The sequence below is a fragment of the Giraffa tippelskirchi genome, chromosome 2, assembly GCF_054371585.1.
Source record: "Giraffa tippelskirchi isolate mGirTip1 chromosome 2, T2T-mGirTip1v1.2.pri, whole genome shotgun sequence".
Taxonomy (NCBI): domain Eukaryota; kingdom Metazoa; phylum Chordata; class Mammalia; order Artiodactyla; family Giraffidae; genus Giraffa; species Giraffa tippelskirchi.
The window spans coordinates 225,544,402-225,563,500 of record NC_137276.1 but is presented as its reverse complement, the minus strand read 5'-3'; the positions used below and the strand labels follow the sequence as shown (position 1 = coordinate 225,563,500).

Sequence of the window (19,099 nt, the reverse complement as noted above, 5' to 3'; positions counted from 1 at the left end):
AATAGCTAAGGACAACCCAAAGGAAATGATGAATAAGGAAGGGTGTTGAACAGGCAGGCATATCATAGAAGAGCCTATTCTAAGAAGTAGTGAAAATAAATAATACCAATAAAAAATAACTTTGTGGCAATTTGTTATGGCAACCCTGGGTAACTAATGTAGATGGCCAAGGCATTTTGGAAACAAGTTTAGATCTGAAATTCCCTGTCATGGATCTTCCACTGAGACCACAGCCAGAAGACTTTCAATTAGACAAAAAATAAAGTAAAATAAGTGAAAATAAATCACTAGTGGTAAAGAATCCACCTGCCTATGCAGGAGACTCAGGTTTCAAGTCTGGGTCAGGAAGATCCCCTGAAAGAAGGCATGGCAACCCACTCCAGTATTCTTGCCTGAAGAATCCCATGGACAGAGGAGCCTGGCAGGCTACAGTCCACGGGGTCACAAAAGACACGACTGAGCGACTGAGCACACATACTGTTTACCCAAAGACATGAACAAGAATGTTCATAGCCACATTGTTAGTAATTACTCAAAAATGAAACCACCCAGATGTCTGATAACAAGAGGATGAATAAATTACCATATCTTCATATGATGAAACATTAGCTAACAATGAAGTGAAAGCAGCAGAACTATAAGCAAAACCAAATTGCAGAGGGAAAGAGACCCAGCTCAAAAGAAGACAAGTATAAAATACTAAACACTAACCAACCTATGGCATTAGGATTAGAGTAGAGGGGAGGAGGTAGGCATTGGGAGGAAGCCTTAAGATCTTGCTAAGGACCCCTTTCTTGCCCTGGGGTGTGGTTACATCCATGCGTCCATTTGTGACCATTCATTGGACTGTACGTTTCTGATGTTTATGTGTGTAAGGTACATTTTCATGTATGTATCTTAGATAGCAATTAACGTTTTCTTTTATAATTTTTTATCCAATAAAAATTAATTTGAAAAAACTTTAGAAAAGACCAGAAAAGTTCAGACATTCAAAAACATAGCAAATTTCAAAGGCTTGGAAAAAATGTTACTATTGGAAGAGGTTACTTTACTGACAAAGGTCCATCTAGTCAAAGCTGTGGTTTTTCCAGTAGTCATGTATGGATGTGAGAGTTGGACTATTAAAGAAAGCTGAGCACTGAAGAATTGATGCTTTTGAACTGTGCTGTTGGAGAAGACTCTTGAGAGTCCCTTGGACTGCAAGGAGATCAAACCAGTCAATCCTAAAAGAAATCAGTCCTGCATGTTCATTGGAAGGATACCAAAACTGATGCTCCAGTATTTTGACCACCTGATGTGAAGAACTGACTCATTGGAAAAGACCCTGATGCTGGGAAAGAATGAAGGCGGGAGAAGGGGACGACAGAGGATGAGAGATGGTTGGATGGCATGAGTTTGATTAAGTTCCAGGAGTTGGTGATGGACAGGGAGGCCTGGCGTGCTGTAGTCCATGGGGTCACAAAGAGTTGGACACAACTGAGCAAATGAACTGAACTGATGGAAGGAGGTAAAAATGAAAGGGCAGTGTGATTTTTTAAAGAGAAATGTCTGATTACACCTCTTTCTTTGCCTTTTCCTTCTTGCTATACAACTTTAGGGAATAGAAACTCCTTCAATAGGGAGAGAGTAGGGGTGGGAGAGAAAGAGAGAAGGGAAAGATGGGGAGAAAAGATGAGCGGGAGATACAGGAATCAGGAAGAACACCTCTTGCACCTCCTCAAACCCGAGTCCTTTGGCTACCAGGCATCATTGTGAAAAACGTAAATGTTCCCAAGGGTCATCAGCCACTCACAGCACAGTGTGGATCCATCGTTTAGTCTTCATCTCGTGCCAAGCTGACGAGTATTCAGGAATGGAGCCATGTGAATGAAAGAGAGAGAAGAAAGTGTGAGATTTAAATAGGCCAGTAGGGAAAGTTCAGGCTTAGAGGCATAATCGTCGTTAGAAGCCAGCAGGGTGGAAGACGCAGGCATGCTGGGAAGGAGGGAAAAGAGATAAGCTTTTTTTTTTTTCCGAAAGCTCAGAAAAAAGAACCCACGGGCTTCACAGTGTGCCAAGTGTCCGCCCAGCTGTAAGTGTCTCAGGCTCACTCTTGTTGGTTCCCCCAGCACCCTGATGGTCATTAGAGAAAGGGCTTCATGCTCAGTGAGCGTAGGTATCCACTTCTACAGATGACGAGGGTGATGCAAGCCCAGCTCTGGCCCATAGAGCCATGTAACCTACAGGCTCAGCCTGGCCCCACCCTTGAGGGCCTGAGGGTGGATTATTGGAGGCGCCGGAGTCCCAGGGCTCGATGGGTCTTAGTGGCTTCCTTGTGGCCACTTTAGCCTCCTGGGGACCTGCACCCTGAGCACTCCGCCCACTCACTGCCATCATGCCGTGCTCAGCTGGCCCATGTCAGGCTGGCTGCACCTCCTGCGTCCTCATCTGCCGGTTGGACCCGCATGCACCTGCCTCACTGTGGATGGCTTGTTTGCTTTCCAGGCCTGGCTCAGCCCACCACCTCAGAGCTCCATGTGGTCCAGGGGGAAACTGCTGTTGCTGCTCCTGGCGTATATAAGTTCTCCTGTGTGTGCCAAGCATCGTAATAAGCACACACCAGTGTTATCACATGACCTCACACCCAACATAGGTACTATTCATTAGCATTCTTATTTTGCAGATGAGACACTGAGGCACAGAGAGGTTAAGAGACTTGGCCAAAGACACACAGCCGTCACATGGTGGTACCCACAGTCAGCCTCTTAACCACCACGCTCAACTGAGTCGGGCAATGAGGAGGCTGGATCCAGCCATAAAAAAACACCCCTAAGAGGGGAAGTGAACACCCCAGCAAGAATCATTAGGGGCTCCCAAAGGTGGAGCTGGTGTGCTCCTTCCGCTCCAGCTACTGCTGCTCTGGCAGGAGCCCTGCCTCTCCACACCAGCCTGGGGCCCCAGCCCCCAGCGGGGAAGAAGGCAGGCAACAGGCTCAGCCCCGGGGCTGTGAAAACTGCTGCTCAGGAGGGTTGTGCTGAGGTCAGGCCCTGCCAAGACCACAGCCCGAAGGCCCCTGCAGAGGGCAGTGGAGGGACCAGCCCAGCTACAGCCGCAAGCCGGGGATCTTGTCACTTCCTCCTCGTCCACCATCACTCCTTCTGCCTTCTTTATATTATCTGACCTTGCCTCTCAATAGAATGTTAGTTCGATGGGTCCACAGGCCTCATGATGTGGCTTTTCCATCAGCTGCATCCTGAGCACCTAGAACAGTGCTGAAGGCATTGTAGCAGCTCAGTAGATGTGTACTCAAGAAATGAGCGTGAATAAATGCAACACACAACACACACACTTTCAAATAGGCTCAGATCTGCAGGTCACTCTCCAAGTTCACCTGGGCCCTTTTCTGGCCTGCTCTGTACCAGGTGGGCTCCCCACCCACACCACCCAGGCCCTCTTGGCAGGTGGCTGCCGTCCCTGCAGCGGTAAATGAAACCCCTGGAGGGCAGAGGGTGGGGGCCAGTTTTTCTCCTCCCCTTGACCAGGTGACACACTTCCTGTACTCCCTCCAGGCCCAGAGAGGGGAACTGGATCCTCTCACATCAGCATCTTGCCCCACTCCTATCCTTGTTCCTTCCCTCATCCCTCCACGACTCAGGATGCTGAATCTTCATGATAGTCTCTCCATCTACACCATTTGGGATGAAGTGTTGCTGGAATCCTGTCTGATAAACCAGGCAACTCTCCTATTCAATGTATTTGTTGTTTAGTTGCTAAGCCGTGTCTGACTCCTTTGCAACCCCATGGACTGTAGCCCGCCAGGCTCCTCTGTCCATGGGATTTCCCAGGCAAGAATACAAGAAGAGTGGGGTTGCCATTTCAATATACTGGATTGGCCAAAAAGTTTGTTTGGATTTTCCATAACATCTTACAGAAAAGCACAAAGTTTTTGGCTAACCCATATATGTGTTCAGTTCAGTTCACTTCAGTCGCTCAGTCGTGTCCAACTCTTTGTGACTCCATGAACCGCAGCACACCAGGCCTCCCTGTCCATCACCAACTCCCAGAGTTTACCCAAACTCATGTCCATCGAGTTGGTGATGCCATCCAGCCATCTCATCTTCTGTCGTCCCCTTCTCTTCCTGCCCTCAATCTTTCCCAGCATCAGAGTCTTTTCAAATGAGTCAGTTGCTCACATCAGGTGGCCAAAGTATTGGAGTTTTAGCTTCAACATCAGTCCTTCCAATGACCACCCAGGACTGATCTCCTTTAGGATGGACTGGTTGGATCTCCTTGAAGTCCAAGGGACTCTCAAGAGTCTTCTCCAACACCACAGTTCAAAAGCATCAATTCTTCTGCGCTCAGCTTTCTTCACCGTCCAACTCTCACATCCATACATGACCACTGGAAAAACCATAGCCTTGACTAGACAGAACTTTGTTGGCAAAGTAATGTCTCTGCTTTTTAATATGCTACCTAGGTTGGTCATAACTTTCCTTCCAAGGAGTAAGCATCTTTTAATTTCATGGCTGCAGTCACCATCTGCAGTGATCTTGGAGCCCAGAAAAATAAAGTCAGCCACTGTTTCCACTGTTCCCCCATCTATTTGCCATGAAGTGATGGGACTGGATGCCATGATCTTAGTTTTCTGAATGTTGAGCTTTAAGCCAACTTTTTCACTCTCCTCTTTCACTGTTAATGACATACAGACTAAAAGTGCCTTGTTTCAAAAAATAAAAAAAAATAAAAAATAAAAGTGCCTTGCTTCTACATTGTGGTTGTATGTGTGTGTGTTTGCCATCGAGGGAAAACATTTATTATAATTGTATAAACTTTAGAACTGTCTAAAAAACAATATCTTCAACAAGACAGAAGGGCTTTAAAAAATAACAAAATAGAAAAAAATGGTTGTAAAATGTTCACTCTCCAAAATTAACCTATGAATTTAGGACTAACCTAATAAAAATATGTTAAGCTTGAATTGAGTGTCATTTAGGGTTTTTTCCCAATTGTTTTTTAAAAAATTAATCAAAATTTATTCAGATAAATGTTACTTGTACAGACTTCTAATAACATTCATGGCATACAAAACCATCTTTATTGTTTTAAGTATCTATATCCTTGTTAAACTTCAGCGATGATCAGAATAATAATGGGCCTTTTTATTTAAATCGAAATACTACGGCAATACTTATTCTAGAGGGTTGGATGTTGTGAAAATGATATTCTAATGTTGTGTCTGTGCTAAGTCACTTCAGTCGTGTCTGACTCTGTGCGACCCTATGAACTGCAGCCGGCCAGGCTCCTCTGTCCATGGGATTCTCCAGGCAAGAATACTGGAGTGGGTTGCCATGTCTTCCTCCAGGGAGTCTTCCTGACCCAGGGATCTAACCTGCATCTCCTGCATTGCAGGTGGTTTCTCTACTGCTGAGCCACCAGAGAAGCTCAATATACTCATAAGAATTATGTTAAGAATATATGAAGAAAAGGAATTCATAAGAATTATATTACATAAATCTTTATTGTAAAATACTACAATATCTCCTTGAATAAGAGCAATTGTGGTTATCAGTTAAATAGCAGTCGCTAAACTAAAAAGAGAGACATCAAATTTACTTTAAAGGGAAAGCATATGTAGACATTGAGCTGTGGTTATAAGGATTCAGAACCCGGCTGCTGGGGAAGCTGAGTCAAACCTGCAGGTGGCCTCAGACCCTGGAACTCTCACCGTGTGACCCTCCTGCTCCCTGGGGAGCCTGATGACCTGGGGGGTGCCCTGACCCTTTGGGGCCTCTGTGTGCTGCAGGTGGAGCAGCAGGAGCATGAGGGGCCCATGGGAAAGGCTGGAACTTGCAGTGGAGCTTGGCCAGCATCTGCCTCGTGTGGTCACTTTCTCTCCTTAGTTCCTTGAGCCTCCTCTCGGTGGACGCAGCTGCCAGCCCCAATGCTCGAGCCCGTTTCTCATGGATACAGATCTGCTTTTGATGGTAGCAGTTGGTTCTCTTCAGTTCTTCGCCCAGGTCCTCCGCCATCCTCTTATAGAGGTCACGATCCTCGCTCAAGTATTTCACAGTTTTACACACGCTGGCAAGCTTCTTCTCCATGTCTAAGCAGTACAGTTCCTCTTTAAGACATTTTTTCTGAAGTTGGGCTACATGATCTTCAAACATTTGGGGCAGAACTTGAAGCTGCAGCCTTAGCCGCCGAATTTCTCTTTCCAGCTGTGAATTCTCACCCCGCAGAGATGCTTCTTCCGCTTCAAGACTTGTTATCTGTCCTGAAAGCTCTTCATTCCTTTGTCTTTCTTCCCACAGTGGTTGGGCTATTTCTCTAGGACTCCAAAGGGACCCACTGAAGTCAGCATCACCGATGACACCTTTCAGATCAGCTTCTGACTGATGGATGGATAGAGGGCCATTTTCTGCTTCCTTCCTTCGTGGGACCTTGGGGTTCCCATCATCCATGTAGTGTCCGAGGAGGTCAAGCAAGGGACTAATCTTCAGCGTGTGCTCAGCCATTGATGTCAGTAGACTGATCTTACCATTCAGGACCTGTTCTGTTTGTGACTTGGACTGCTCCAACCTCTCTTTCTCCTTCATTTTCTGGACTCTCATCTTCCATCTAGCAATCTCTTGGGCGAGCAGAACTGAACCTTCTGGAAAACGAGTGGTCTTCTTCGAATCACCCATTTTCTTCTGAGATTGTTCTCCACTCTTCTTTGATGCTTTTGAGATGGGTTTTCCATCGGTCACTTGGGAAAACTGAGGAGGCTGACTCTCTCGTGCCGTTTTCAGAAAGTCATCATTGCCCCGAAATGAGGACTTGCTCTGCATTGCATTCATGGCCAACCGACACAGAGTTTGTAACCTAGGAGAACTGGCCTCCACCCCAGGGGACCTGAGGACTTCATCAGCTTGCGCCGTTGGTCCAGCATTCTCATCCTCTCTACATAGTCCACAGACTTCATCGTGGGCAGAACTCTTTTGGCCCAGCAACTTCGCACTTTTTAGAGTGTATCGCCTCTTCACTATCACAACTATCATCACAGTACATACCAGGATCTCCCAGGGAAAGGCAGGGGGACCTGGGACATCAGTCAAGCTTTCCGAAACCACCAGAAGAGCACCCTGCAGATGCTCAAGGATCAACCGGAAAGTGGATCCAGAGGCAGGCAGCAGGCTTTCCATGGCTGCGAGGGCTTCACAGCTCCACCTCTGAGAGCCAGTGCCTCAAGAGCCACAACTGACCGCTCAGAACCGTGCGGAATGTCCTGTCTCCAAGGTAAGCAAACATTCTGTAACCAGGGTAGATCAGTTGGGTTGGGGGAGGGGGAGGGACCAGCCAGGTTCTAGGAAACAGTGGTCCCTAAGTGCTCTGAAACAGAAAGGGATCTCGTTTATGCAGGTCCTGGGGGAGGTGGCAGGGTCTGATCATAGCCTGGAGTTGGGCCATTCTAGGCCCCACCTGGACCTACAGCAAGCCCAGGGGGTCCAAGCAAGGCCAGGCTGTGTCTTTTTCCATATACAAGAGCACACAGGGGCAGGTGGGTGGGGCTCTGTCCCCAAGTAAAGTCTGTTCTCCTCATTTAAAGTTTCTTATGCAGAGAAGCCTGGTTCTTCCCTCTAAAGGTCCCAGGGATCTCCCTTTTCTGTGGCTCCCTCTCTCCTTTGTCTGTGGTCACTGTGGACGGATAGGCAGGGCCACCAGATCGAAAGGTATTCCCAAAGGTATTAATGAAAATTCCAATCCTAACAGCTCAGGAGGAATCAGTTGCAACTGGCAGGGTCTTATAAGGTCAAAGATTTCCTTTGGAATCAGTTTTGTGCAATCCAAGTGTTCCTGGGAGAGGCGGGTAGGGGAAAATGACTCAACTCCAGGAGTTACACAGTGACTGGAAGTCTTCCTTTCCTGCTTTCATCAAAGTAGCCCCAGGGAGTCTCCAATCCACTGAGTCCTCTTCAGAAGGGGACCTCTGGGGAGGGAGGAGCCTTCCTTCTGGCTGAATTGCCCCCTTTTGTTTCATTAAACCACATCTCACTCGCCTAATGTCTCTCTGGAAGACCAGAGAGGGGATCAGATTCCCCTTGTGTATCCCTGGGACTCTGTCATGAACCTCTTGTCCCCAGTCCCTCTGTCCAAGAGGGACACAACAAAACTGTCAGCAGAGGCCAGTCTGGGGGTCTTGATGGGTGTCATAGGGTGTTCAGTTCACAGGACTTCCAGGGATGGAGAGAGCCTAGGCTTTGATCAGGCTTGGTGATGCGGGGAGGAGAGGGCCAAGTGCTCACAGTGAGTGTTGTTTCATTTTCAAAATTTTAATTTAACTACTTTTAAAGAGAAGATTTAGGATCAAACAAAAATTGAGCAGAAAGTACATAGATTTTACACATATGCCTTTGTCTCCCTGCAAAATGTCCCCTACGATTAATATCTTATGTTGGTGTGGTACATTTGTGCAACTGGTAAACCAAACTGATTTATTATTATAGGCTACAGTCCATTATTTACATGGTTCACTCCTTGTCCTGTACAGTTCTATAAGTTTTGACAAACGGGTAATGCCTTGTACCCACCAATACAGCATCATCTATAGTAGTGTCACAGCCCTGAAAATCCACAGTCCCCCACTTATTCATCCCTCTCTCTCTCCTCTGGAATTGGTAGAAACCACTGATTACTTCCTTGTTCTCAAGTCTGTTTTGTCTGATATTTTTATAGCTACTCTTGGCTTTCTTTTAACTAATGTTAGCATGGTATATCTTCCTTCATCCATTTTGTTGTTGTTTAGTCTCCAAGTCATGTCTGACTCTTTATGATCCCATGGGCTGTAGCCCACCAGGCTTCTCTATCCCTGGGATTTCCCAGGCAAGAATACCAGAGTGGATTGCCATTTCCTTTTCCCTTCTCCAGGGGATCTTCCCGACCCAGGGATCAAACCTGCATCTCTTGCATTGGCAGGTGAATTCTTAACCACTGAGCCACATGAAAGCCCTTTACTTTTCATCTAATGCCTTTTTTTAAAGTATTTATTTATTTGGCTACATCAGGTCTTAGTTTTGGCTTGCAGAACATTTAGTTGTAGCATGTGCCCTCTTAGTTGTGACATGTAGGATCTAATTCTCTGACCTGGGATTGAACCCGTGCTCCCCGCATTGAGAGTGCAGAGTCTTAGCCACTGGACTACCAGGGAAGTCCCTCTAATTATATCTTTAAAGTAGGTTTAATGTAGACCACGTATAGTTGGGTGTTGTTTTTTGATTCACACCGATGATGTCTGTCATTTAATTCATGTATTTGGACCTTAGATTTTAAAATGATTGTTGCTATAGTTAGATAAATATATTTGTTACTATTTTCTGTTCATTGTCTTTTACTACTTTTTTGGTCTTTCACTCTTTTTTGCCTTCTCTGGTTTTCACTGAGCATTTTATAAGATCCCATTTTGTCTCCTCTCTTAGCATATCAATTCTACTTCTTTTAAAAAGATACTTAGCAGTTGCCCTTGGCTTGCAATATACATTTATAGCTAATCTAGGTCCAACTTCAAATAACATTATACCACTTTATGTGTAGTACAAACACCTTAGTAACAGAGTATTTCCAATTTTTCTTTTCTACTTCTTATAACACTACTGTCACTCATATCACTTATCCATAACTATAATCATATGATACATTGTTGCTATTATCATTTTGAACAAATCCAGGTCTCCCACATTGCAGGCCGATTCTTTACCAGCTGAGCCACAAGAGAAGCCCAAGAATACTGGAGTGGGTAGCATATCCCTTCTCCAGCGGAGCTTCCCAACCCAGGAATTGAACCAGGGTCTCCTGCATTGCAGGTGGATTCCTTACCAACTGAGCTATCAGGGAAGCCCATTAAATCAATCAAGAATAAAACAAATAAAATATTTTACCTTCATTTATTCCTTCTCTAATGCTCTTCCTTTACCGTGTGGATCTGGGTTTCTAACCTGTATCATTTTCCTTCCCTCTGTAGAAATTATTTTAACAATTCTTACCAGGCAGGTAAGTGTGCAGTTAGTGGCAGCTGTCATTGAACACACCCGGCCAAGTGTGGCCAAGATGGCCTGACACACAACCGACCAGACACCAGGCCATCTCTTATAGTCTTCAAAGCTAGCGTCTGAGCTCTACACACATAGCCAGTGGCTTCTTTGTGTGGCCCAGTTGTGAGTTTATTAATAAGGCAGATGTAAACCCCTTTGGCCAGAGGATGAATCAACTCTTAGCAACCACAATAGACTGCTCACATTCCGAGGCAGAACCAACTCAACGCTTTTTCAGTCTGTTCTTGACATGAGGCACTGAACTCTACCGTGACTTTATGTGAAGGCAGCCCAAACTTGGCTTTCTCATAAAAACCAAAGCCAAAAAAAAATTAAATAAAGAGTTTCTGTGACCACAAAGAGCAGAATATATTCTGTGGGTGGTAATAAGAGGATAAAAGACGGTCAGGGGGACCCAGTCCTGGGTTATGATGTGGCAGACTCTGCTGCGTGAATCATCGATACTCTTTCCAGTTCCTTCTTTGCTGGTGGAAAAAAAAATGTTTTCCGGGGTGAGTGGCTGGGGGCAGGGGAATGTAGGACACTCCCCCTACAGGCTGAGTCACAACTGGCCCAGCCTGTCTGTCAATCACCTTCCTCTTGACCAGGGATTGGTCTAAGAGTGAGCATGTTACCGACCCAGTGCTGGCCAATGAGATATAAGGAAGGATCTACAGAGGACTTTGGGGAAAGTTATTGCAGTTCAGTTCAGTCCCTCAGTCGTGTCCAACTCTTTGCGACCCCGTAGACTGGAGCATACCAGGCTTCCCTGTCCATCACCAACTCTCGGAGCTTGCTCAAACTCATGTCCATCACTTCGGTGATGCCATCCAACCACCTCATCCTCTGTTGGGAAAGTTATTTACTCCCTGATTAAAAGTGAGGTGGGGAGGGCCCCTCTTCTACGTTGAGGCATTCACCTTCTCTCTTCTGTCCAGTCATTTGTGGGACATCTTCAGTCCCACGTGCCAAGCTTCAAGAGAACAGGGGTGATGTTCTAGTCATAGCTTTACCCTTCCAGTTCCTGATTCAGGTGAGAGGAATAAATCATGAGGTATCACAGACGTGTGCAACACATATCCGGAGATAGAATAAAATTATTCTGCAGTTGTGGTCTTCGGTTGGGACCCCACCCACACCCCCAGGAGTTATTTGGCAACGTCTGGAGATATTTTTGGTTGCCATGACTGGTGGAGGGGACTGACGCTGCTGGCATCTGGTGAGGAGAGGCCAGGGATGCTGCCAAGTGCCCGCAAGGCACAGGACCAACCCCACAACAAAGAGTGATCCGACCAGAACCTCAATAGTGCCCAAGCTGACAAACTCTCCTCTGTAGACAAATCAACTAGCAAGGTTTCCTCTTGATTGTCAAGACGAGATAAATATTTGAAAGCAAAAATTTTTCTAAAGAGTGGAATCTTTTTTTAATTGAAGCTTATAATATGGTGCTGGTGTCAAGTGTACAGCAAAGTGATATGTGTGTGTATATATGGAATCTAAAAAATGATGGAAATGAACTTATTTATAAAGCAGAAAGAGTCACAGATGTAGAAAACAAACTTGCGCGTGCGCGCTCTCCCTCTCTCTCTCTCTCTCTCTGTATATATCTGTGGCTTCCCAGGTGGCTCAGTGGGTAAAGACTCTGCCTGCAGTGCAGGAGACACAGGAGACACAGGTTTGATCCCTGGGTCAGAAAGATCCCCTGGGGGAGGGCATGACAACACACTCCAGTCTTCTTGCCTGGACAGAGGAGTCTGGCAGACTACAGACCATGGGTTGCAAAGAGTCAGACCCAATTGAAGCAAATGAGCACACACACACATATAGTCTATAGTGTATAGATTATATATATATAGTATATAGGAATGTGTATCGTTAATCCTATACTTTTGCTTTTTTCCTTCCCCCTTACCTTCCCCTTTGGTAACCATAAATTTGTTTCTATGTCTGTGAGTCTGTTTTTGTTTTGGAGGTAAGTTCATTTGTACTATTTTTTAGATTCCATATATAATTGATATCATACTAGTCTTTGTCTGAGTTACTTCACGTAATATGATAATAATTTCCAGGTTCATCCCTGATGCTGAAAATGGCAATAAATCATTCTTTCTTATGGCTGAGTCATATTCCTAAAGGGAGGGATCTTAAGGCACTAGACCCCAGACCATCTTCACTGATTAACGTACAAGCCTGCATCAAGAATTCTCTCTCAGTAAGGAGACCTTATTCATATTTTACAATTAGTCTATAGCTCCTCAACAGACTGGCAGCATCGAACAGCTAGAGGGCTAAAGTTTTTCTTTTTAATTTTTATTGGCATATAGTTGATTTACAACATCATGTTAGTTTCAGGTGTATATCAAAGTGAGTCAGTTATACATATATACGTATCCCTTTTTTTTTAGATTATTTTCCCATGTAGGCCATTACAGAGTACTGAGTAGAGTTCCCTGTGCTATACAGCAGGTCCTTATTAGGTATTTATTTTATATACAGTGGTGTATATATGTCAGCACTAATCTCCCAATTTATCCCTCCCTCTCTTCCCTTCTGGTAACCATAAGCTTGTTTTCTATATTGTGACTCTATTTCTGTTTTGTAAATAGGTTAATTTGTACCATTTCTTTAGATTCCACACATAAATGATATCATATAATATTATCTTTCTCTGTCTGACTTCCTTCACTCAATACGACAATCTCTATATACATGGAATATTACTCAGCCATAAAAAAGGAATGGAATAATGCCATTTCCAAGTTTATTCTTTGATCAAGGGGCCAGTGTGACTGGGATCTCCTCACCTTGAGGTCAAGTTCTGTAGCATCCAGGTGAGGTGAGTAGTGGTGGTCAGGTCTGTGGGGTAGGATAGCCCCAGAAGTGGATGGTGGTAACTCAGATCCTTTTCATCATTTCTCAGGGAAAAGATCTCCCAACTGGAAAAGTAGAGCCTGGAAGAAGCTCCCTTCATGTGGCTTTTGAGGCAAAAAGGATCCAGAAGAACAAGTTGGAGTGACTGTCCCAAGCTTGTGGGGCCTCCAGTCTGGTAGGACAGTGACTTGGGGGCTGGTTGCAGTAAATCAGAAGGTGGTATGGCTGCTTCGTGCTGAGCGGGACCCAAGGCCCAGCCTCAGGCAGCATAGAGAATCCTCTAGGGGCCTGAGGATTCAGATCTGGTGGGGTCTTCCCACCATCCCTGCCTCTTGTCCCATCCACATCCCACCTTGTATGATGGCTTGTTTTTGCTTGTTTGTTTCATTTCCAGGAAAACTGACCTTTGCTGTCTCTTTCCCCTGATTTCACAGTGTAGGTTGATTGTCGAGCCGCCACACTGGCCCTTCCAGAAATTGCAACTCTGGCCTGTGCAATGCAAACAGAATTTCTCATGGAAGCCCCTTTCTATCTGTGGCTTCTCTCCCTTCCCACTGGTCAGCCTGCAGCAGTTCTGCTGTAGGGTACAGGGGGGCTATGTCTTCCAAGGCATGTAGCCCATATGTCTTTCTCCTCCAGGGGAAGGAGGGTCCTGGGAGGGAGTGGGTGCAGGAGTTCCCACTCTGCTCCACTCAGAGGTGGAAATGCAAAGGGAATTCATATTCTTTCTAGAGAAGTCACCCAGGAGGAATTCATGCCTGGGCCCTCTGCAGAGTTCATGCTTTGTTTAGAATTTCAGGGATCACTGCTGGGGCTGGACAAAAGTCCAGAACATTGGAGAATCCCCAAGGACACTTCACCCTCCCAGTCTCCTCTCCCACACTGGCCCCTGGCCCTTCTGCTGCAAACCTGGCTTCTGGGAGACAGGCTCTTGATAAACTCATTCCTAGGGTAACATTCATGACATCATGCTACCTTCTCAAGGATTTACAAAGCAGCATGGGGCATCTAAGAGGGAAATTCTAGACTCTGCAGTCAGAGTGGAGATTCTGTGTTTCAGGTTCTGGGAAACATTCCTTAATTTTTCCTCTCACTGAGTTCTCAGTTCATCCAACCAGTAGCTCCCTCTTCATACAACCTGAGTTCCCCCAACACCAGATTGAGAACCCCAATGATCGTATAAGGTCCAATAAGTGAAGGTCTTACTTTTACACTTTAGGAGGAGAAAAGAAAGCAAGGCTTTGGCTGCACTTGGCACTGAGCTCTGGAAGGATCCCTTGGTAAGACATTTGTGGCTCTTACCCAGGGACTGTGGACTAAGGTTATGCACACACACACACACACATGCACGCATGCCCCACAAAGCTGGAACTACCTGCAGTACAGCAGGGTGGGAAGAAACAAGTCATTTGAATTAATGATTTGGAAGAACGTCATGGCCTTCTCTCTACCTAGGGACAGCTCTGGACAGACCAGGCAAGGGATGCTCAGGGGAACGTTCTCTGTAGCTACAAGAGGTTTGGTTTTGCAGCTGTTTTGTCTATGAGGTGAAAGGGCAGAGGGAAGGCGGGGGGAGGCCTGGGTTTGCAAACCCTTACCCAGGGCATGGTCCTCTGGAATGTGCCTTGACAGATGGACAGGCCTGATGCTTCTCGTTTGCCTCTGCCCTTCCCCACTCTGCTCTTCCCACTGCGAGGCTGGCCTACTGTGTCATCAGCCTACCCCCAGCTGGTTGGCCAGTGGGAGGTAGCACTGGAGTTAGGTGGAAGGATGGAGCATGGGCCTCGGGTGTTTATTCTCCAGGGTCCCTTTCCACTGAGGGGCTCCGGTTTGGCTCTATTGGTCATTGCTCAGTCTCTCAGTCGTGTCTGACTCTTTGCGATCCCATGGACCATAGCCCACCAGGCTCCTCTGTTCATGAGATTCTCCAGGCAAGAATGCTGGAGTGGGTTGCCATTTCCTCTTCCAGGGGACCTTCCTGACTCAGGGATTGAACCCTCATGTCTTGTGTCTCCTGCATTGGCAGGCAGATTCTTTACTATTGTGCCACCTATGGCTCTGTCCATCTAGTAAATGTCACTGCCCTGTCGACAGTTCCTGCCGCTCCACTGTCTCTTCACCTGGAGGTGACCACTCCCTGCCCCTCCCTCCAGGCACAGAAGGCAACAGCTTCCCACTGATGTTACCTCCCAGGGTTCCTTCTCTAAATCAGCCCACATCTTGTAGATTGTCCTTTTAGTAAACATCCCTTAGTGACCCAGCTTGAGAATGCTTGTTTCCTACCAGGACCTTGACACCGCAGATAGAGAGGAAATGAGCCACTGGCATTCAGACTGAGTCCATGGAGTCTGGTGTGAACCATCTCTGGTTAAAATGATGCAGTATTTTCACACTTCTAGCTTATGTCCACCCATCACCTGATGTTGAATTGGTCAACAAAGCTCCCTGCTCATCGTAATTTTGTCTTCTCCTCCAAACTGGCAAGCCATACTCATTTAAGAAACAGCCAGGGTATATGCTCTCTCTGTCATGGGTGAAGATAGAATTCCAACTTCTCACATGTCAGGCAAGAACCTTTTGCTTTGTAGAAGCAAAAGGTTGTAGAAGAAGGGGAAAGGTTTTTACAGAGAGAAAAAAAAGTTCATAGAAAATTCTATTTCACTCCTGGGTAGGATATCTTCACAACAGGTCTGTGTCCTGAAATCCTTATGGTCTCAGTGGCCTTGGCCTCCTGTGGCTTGAAGCAGGATTTTGGTTCCTGGCCAAAGATTGAAGTCAGGCTGAAGAAATGAGAGCACTGAATCCTAGTTGCTAGACCAGTGGCCAGTGACAAGCCTCTGGCCTGTCAGCTGCGTAGAAATGAATTTCTACATAGAGACCAAAAGTAGTAAAACAAGTAAAGTGGAGGAAAAAGGGTACGTGTGGCTAGACACACAGGCAGGCTCAGAGAGAGAGAGAGTTGCACGCATCCTCATGGTAGCTTAAATCACTTAACATTGGGCATTTCTTCTGAGTTTCCTTTGGCTAATTATCTTATTCTGCCTGATTCTGAGTCTGTATTTGGCTATCTAAGAGTTCTTCCCTTTGTGCACATGCATCTCTTAGCCAAGATGGATTCTAGCGAGTTGACATCACCTATTATGGGGTGGTGCCCCTCCCTTTTTGATCTTCGAGGAGCCTTTCTGAGCATGTATGGTTAGGAAGATCTCCGTGACCTTGAGAATGAGAAATATGTGGTCTCTTATCCGGGCAAGGCTCAGCTTCTTCTCCTCCTCATCTTGGAGTATCTGTCCGTGGGAACAAATTCTCGCTGTTCAGCCTGCATGTCAGTCGCTCAGTCTACAAAAAAGAAAACTCATATGGTTGAACTTGACATTTCACTTGAATGGCTGAACTTGACATTTCACTCGAATGGTTGGCTTTGCTTCTCTTTAATTCATATCTGTGTTTGCTTGTCAGAGATAAAAGCACCTGAATTCAAATGAAGCCTAGGCAGTCCTGATTTGGGACACAAAACGAGATATATCTAAAAATGACCTGGTCCTGACTCAGAGAGGGCACAGAGACCCTGACTTTCATGGGTGATGACTGTATGGAAGCTCTGAGGGGCGTGCTTTTCTATTTGGGCCAAATCATGAACTAATTCTTCACTAAATAACAAATAAAAGATGTTAATCTGAGTCTGCTTTCCTAATTTATCCCGTGACTTAGGAAAGGCTTAACTGGATTCATGTGTGAAATCCTCGAAACTCCATGAAGGTAAGTGCTCTTCGGTCATTTCTACGTCTTCATTGGTAACTGGAGATCTGGGCCCAGTGGGCACCAGGGCAGGGCCAGCAGGAGGAAGGGAAGGGGACAATGGAGGAGGTGAGATGCACAATTAGTCACAAGGGAAAAATTAAGCTTCCATCCTTTTTCCTCCCACTATTGCTGGTCTTTGCTTGTGAAGCTGTGAAGCCTGGGAGCTGTGCACAGAAAGCCTTCACCTCTGCACCAACAGCCAAGTTCAGAGGGGCACAGTCCCCACCCCAAGGTTTGATAACTCATTAGGAGAACTCACAGAACATACTGAATTTTTATGCTCATCTTTACAGTTTATTACAGTGGAAGGATACAGATTATAATCAGCCAAGGGAAGAGAAGCATAGGGTGGAGACCAAGAAAGATGCAAAGGCAGGGACTTCCCTGGTGATACAGTGGATAAGAATCTGCCTGCCAATGCAAGGGACATGGGTTCAATCCCTGGTCCAGGAAGATTCCATGTGACTCAGAGCAACAAAGCCCATGAGCCACAACTACTGAAGCCCGTGCATCTTAAGAGCCTGTGCTCTGCAACAAGAGAAGCCACTGCAACAAGAAGCCCATGTACCACATTGAAGAATAACCCTTGTTTGCCGCAACTAGAGAAAGCCTGCATCCAGCAACAAAGACCAGCGCAGCCAAAAATAAATACATAAAATTTTAAAGAAAGAGGAAGATCCAAATGCAAAGGTCCACCTGTTCTTTCCCAGCAGAGTCAGGCCAGCACCACTCTCCCAGCACAGATGTGTGACAATCCACAGTACTGCCAACCAAGAAAGCTTACCAAGCCTCGGAATCCACAGCCTTTATGGGGGCTCCACCATTTAAACCTGGTCGGCCCCCCACAGAGCTGACTTGTCTCCAGCTCCTCCAGAGGTTAGCTGATAACCATGCCATGGAAAGCCCCCACCTTAAATCACATTGTTGGTGTGACTCAAAACCTCCAGGCAAACCAAAGAAGCTCCCATCCAGCATGACATCCCAAGGGCTTAGAGGTATCCCCTTCAAGGGCTTAGAGGAAAAAGGCCAGACTCTCTCTGGGCAAGGCTGAATTCTTTACGCACATCCTGCCAACTCATTCATTCCGTCCGTTTCTCTTCACTGGGCCCCATCAGTCTGTGAGTATGTATGTTAGTCCGGCAGTCGTGTCCGACTCTTTGTGACTCCATGGACTGTAGCCAGCCACGCTCCTCTGTCCATGGAATTCTCCAGGCTAGAATATTGGAGTGGGCTGCCATTTCCTACTCCAGGGGATCTTCCTGACCCAAGGATGGAACCTGGGTCTCCTGCATTGCAGGCAGGTTCTTTACCGTTTGAGCCACCAGGGAAGCCCATCAATCTGGACAGACTCAATTCCTCAGCCCATTTGTCTTTTCTAGATCAGATGCCACCTCCAAACCCCAAGCTAGATAAGACCTGAGTCCTTGGGGTCACATCACCCACAGTGATGTGGGTGGGGTTAGTAAAAATAGCATTAATGTACCTCTCTGAAATCTTCCATGTAGGTGATGTCCAGATGACTTAAGTACAATACAAACCTGATTCACTTTTTCTTTTAAGATAATCATGAGATTTTGTCATCTAAAATACAGGTCATGAGCAGATATAACATGAATCTGTCATATTATTTGAGGATTTTCAGTGTGAGAGTTGAACCGTAAAGAAGGCTGAGTACTGAAGAATTGATACTTTTGAATTGTGGTGCTGGAGAAGACTCTTGAGAGTCCCTTGGACTGCAGGGAGATCAAACCAGTCAGTCTTAAAGGAAGTCAACTCTGAATACTCATGGGAAGGACTGATGCTGAAGCTGATGCTCCAGTACTTTGGCCACCGGATTCAAAGAGATGGCTCATCGGAAAAGACCCTGATGCTGGGAAAGATTGAAGGCAAATGGAGAAGGCGTGGCAGAGGATGAGATGGTTAGAGAGAATCACTGACTCAATGGACCTGAATCTGAGCAAATTTCAGGAGATAGTGGAGGAGAGAGGAGCCTGGTGTACTGCAGTCCATGGGGTCACCAAGAGTCGGACATGACTCAGCAACTAAACAACTTCTCTTTAATATTCTCCAAAATTCTAAAATGGTTCTGAGAGAGTTAAGGAAAGAGACATGGGCCAGATGCTCTGGGAAAAATAAAAATGACAAAAAAATATAAGATGTTTAACCTCACTAGGAACTCCAGAAACAGAAATTAATACAATTTCCTAGGAGGGTTTTGAACAACTCAGGGAGGTGGTCTCCACTCATTCCAAGTGAGGAAACCTTTTCACCTTTAACTCCCAGGGTTTACCTCAAAATGGACATGATTCTGATTTGGGTTTTTTTTTAATGTTAGCAAAATAATACCATTATACCAACAAAAGTGGCAGGTATTGGGGGAT

At 45.9% G+C, this 19,099-nt stretch overlaps 1 long non-coding RNA gene across 1 annotated transcript; it reads left to right on the top strand.

Moving 5' to 3' along the window:
- Positions 1-14,131: 14,131 nt before the first annotated feature.
- Positions 14,132-18,875, top strand: LOC145532691 (uncharacterized). Its single transcript, XR_014073467.1, has 4 exons — positions 14,132-14,197; positions 14,373-14,434; positions 16,629-16,676; positions 16,867-18,875. It is a non-coding gene; the product is annotated as an uncharacterized LOC145532691 (long non-coding RNA).
- The last annotated feature ends 224 nt before the right edge of the window (positions 18,876-19,099 follow it).